The following is a 3,660-nucleotide window of genomic DNA, read 5'->3' as shown; positions in this document are numbered from 1 at the left end:
TGAGAGAGGATCATAGACTGGCTGCCTCCTGCACGCCTCCTACTGGGGATCATGACTGGGAATCGAACCGGTGACCTCCTGGTCCCTGGGCCGATGCTCAACCACTGAGCCACACCGGCCGGGCTAGTTGACAAGTTGTAAAAAGCAGGAGAATTCACATAAAAATCCAGCTTTCCAGCTGGTCCTGGACAATGAGAATGTCTGGGGGCTCTGGGCTGGCACAGGCACGAGGGAGCGCCGGTCTGCTGAGATTTGGGTGGCCCCCATTTTGGGGGGTTACCCTCGCCTTCCTGTTTGCTGCTGCCCCACCTCCCCTCCTTCCTGTGCTGCCCTATGGCCACAGACTGAGCTGACTGGGTGTCTGCTACTTCCCATTGGTTGTGGACTCTTAGAGACGGCAGATCTGCATTGCATCGCCGCGGTCCATCCACCTGCATCAGTGGGCTGTGGGTTCCAGTGGCCACGGAGACTCCTGCTGGGATAGGACGTGTCCCTCTAGTCCAGCCGTGGGTAAACTACGGCGGCGGGCCGGATACGGCCCGTTTGAAATGAATAAAACTAAAAAAAAAAAAAAGACCGTACCCTTTTATGTAATGATGTTTACTTTGAATTTATATTAGTTCACACAAACACTCCATCCATGCTTTTGTTCCGGCCTCCGGTCCAGTTTAAGAACCCATTGTGGCCCTCGAGTCAAAAAGTTTGCCCACCCCTGCTCTAGTCCCTGCTCCTGTGGAGCTCCCGCAACGCGTTCTGGGTAAAGTGCCCTGAAAGCCTGGCTTCCCCCGAAGAAGGTGTGTATTTCCCCCCAAAGACCATGAGAACCAAGCAACTGATTGTGTTTACTTTTTTATTTTTTTTGCTTTGGCTCCAGAAAGCTCTAAGCCAGCGGTTCTTAACCTGTGGGTCGCGACCCCTTTGGGGGTCGAACGACCCTTTCACAGGGGTCGCCTAAGACCATCGGAAAACACATATATAATTGCATATTGTTTTTGTGATTAATCACTATGCTTTAATTATGTTCAATTTGTAACAATGAAAATACATCCAACATATCAGATATTTACATTACGATTCATAACAGCAGCAAAGTTACAGTTATGAAGTAGCAACGAAAATAATTTTATGGTTGGGGGTCACCACAACATGGGGAACTGTATTTAAAGGGCCAGAAGGTTGAGAACCACTGCTGTACGCCGAGTTGAGGCTTTGCTCTCGCATTCTGTGTTCCGCTTGCTCGAACCCTTCCTCGGGCGTTAGCCTCCCAGCCTAATCCGTTCCCTGGCCCTCATTTTTCCTCTTGGCGTTTTCTTGCTTTAGTGTATTCGTCATCCGACGCCTCAAATCCCACATTCTTTTCTGGACCTGCCTCTTTCTCCAGGTGGCTGAGGGTCTCCTTACTGAGGCCCCACGGTTTCCTCTGTTCCTGGTTCTCTGAGCTTCTGCTCCATCTGCCACACGGAGAAATCACTCAGGTCCATGTGCGCTTCCAGGGACGAGGGCCTCTGTGCTGACCCCTTAGTGCCCAGTGTCCGGCACAGGACTTGCTTTCCATAGACTGCCACCGGCCGTGCAGGACAGCATAATAACACCAACAGTACAAGTAATTTCTTATTACAACTCCCTGGAATACGGGGGTTTTGTATCTGTGCCAACTCCTGGCACTCTTGTCATGAGGAGGATGAAAGATGCATGTAGAACAGTAGACTATTTATTTTTTAAAATATATATTTTTATTAATGTCAGAGAGGAAGGGAGACGGAGAGGGAGACAGAAACATCAATGATGAGAGAGAATCATGCATCGGCTGCCTCCTGCACGCCCCCCACTAGGGATTGAGCCCACAGCCACAGCATGTGCTCTTGACTGGAATCGAACCCGGGACCCTTCAGTCCGCAGGCCGATGCTCTATCCACTAGGCCACACCAGCTACAGCAGAGCAGTAGACTTTACACTCTATCACGAAAGGAATGTGTTGTGTAACATTAGGGTGGAAAAATAGCTGTTTCCTCAAACTGGGGATTAACTCGGCTGCACGTATCTTCCTATGAACCCTCATTTAACACCCTGGACACAGACCCCCTAACTGTGCACTACAGTGGAAAGAATATAATCAGTCAAAACTACGAATGCTTATGCAAAACCTTTGCAGTTTAACAAGAGGGGGATCTGCAGGCACTCGACCAAGTTCCTGCGAGTGCATGAGCCTATATTCCTCACATGGCAAATTGGAACCTATGGCTATGGTTACAGTTGGGATTAGCCCTGTTTTGTGTGAAGAAACTTTCTTTCTTAGTGTTAAGTCCAAGGCAGGCTGTTGGAGGCGCCTCCAGGACTGGGTCCCGGGCCCTGTGGTCAAGCTCCAGGCCCTGTGTCATGGCTCTGTCCACAGGGCGTGCTCACCGCCACACTTCTTACAGTTCTTAGTTTCAAGCCACTTTTAATTCTTTTTATTATTTTTAAAAATATTTTTATTGATTTCAGGGAGGAAGGGGGGGGAGAGAGATAGAAACATCAATGATGAGAATCATTGATTGGCTGCCTCCTGCACACCCCCACTAGGGATCTAGTCTGAAACCCCTGGGGAATGTGCCCTAGACCGGAATTGAACCCGGGACCCTTCAGTCCGAAGGCCGATGCTCTATCCACTCAGGCACAGCATCCAAGGCTCAAGCCACGTTTTACTTTGAAAACTCTACATGCCTCGCTGAGGACAGTGCTACCACATGTCCGAGCCTCTGGCCTCACAGTTCAGCTGGTTCTGAGTTATCTGACTGGACGAAAGGTCGCGTGGGGAGAGTGTACTTTTCCACGTCTTTATGATGCCTGGAAATGGCTGGAGTGATTTCCCCCTAAAATTTCCACAGATAAATAACTTTAGAGCTGCCTCGGCAAGACGTGCAGAGTGACCCCCTCCCCTCCTGTCTGAAGCCCAGTCGGCAGGGGAGGCCACCCCGGGTGAAAACCATGAGCGCTGACGTCTGGACAAAGAAACATCACCTAACCCGTGAGATGACAGCGGAACCCTCGCCTCTGTCGCGGCCCATCCCGTTTCAGCAGGCGTTGGGGGGAGAGTCTGGGGTCTGGGAACACTCACCCGTCCAGTCTCCCCATTGTCCATGGACCATACAGCGACTTCCCACAATCTGGGACTTTCTTTTGTACACAGTCATTTCTGGCCTCTTGCCTCAAGAGGATCCTGTGTCAAGGCGATTCGGAATTGAACTTGTGGGATTTACCTCTGTGGGCCAACGGGTTTTTAGTATTTTTTAAAAATATATTTTTATAGATTTCAGAGAGGAAGGGAGAGGGAGAGATGGAAACATCCATGATGAGAATCACTGATCGGCTGCCCCCTGCACGCCCCCCACTGGGGATCCAGCCCGAAGCCTGGGCCGGTGCCCCTCCGGATTCGAACCCGGGACCCTTCAGCCTGCAGGCCGACGCTCTACCCACTGAGCCACACCGGCCAGGGCGGTGCTTAGTGTTTCTGTGCACTTTGCTCGAAGTTGCTCAGAATGGATAGGACCTGCCAGGCGTCAGGCTTAGGGCTCCCAGGGGAGCCAGGAAGGGCCATGGCCACAGGCGAGCAGGGGAGCGGGCTCACCCGGCTCAGCCCCTCCCTCCCTCCCTCCCCACGGCCACCGGCCCGAAGGAAGG

Source organism: Myotis brandtii, unplaced genomic scaffold (genome assembly GCF_000412655.1).
Source record: "Myotis brandtii unplaced genomic scaffold, ASM41265v1 scaffold426, whole genome shotgun sequence".
NCBI classification, from domain to species: Eukaryota; Metazoa; Chordata; class Mammalia; order Chiroptera; family Vespertilionidae; genus Myotis; species Myotis brandtii.
The sequence above is the reverse complement of the archived record's forward strand: the minus strand, read 5'-3'. Positions refer to the sequence as shown.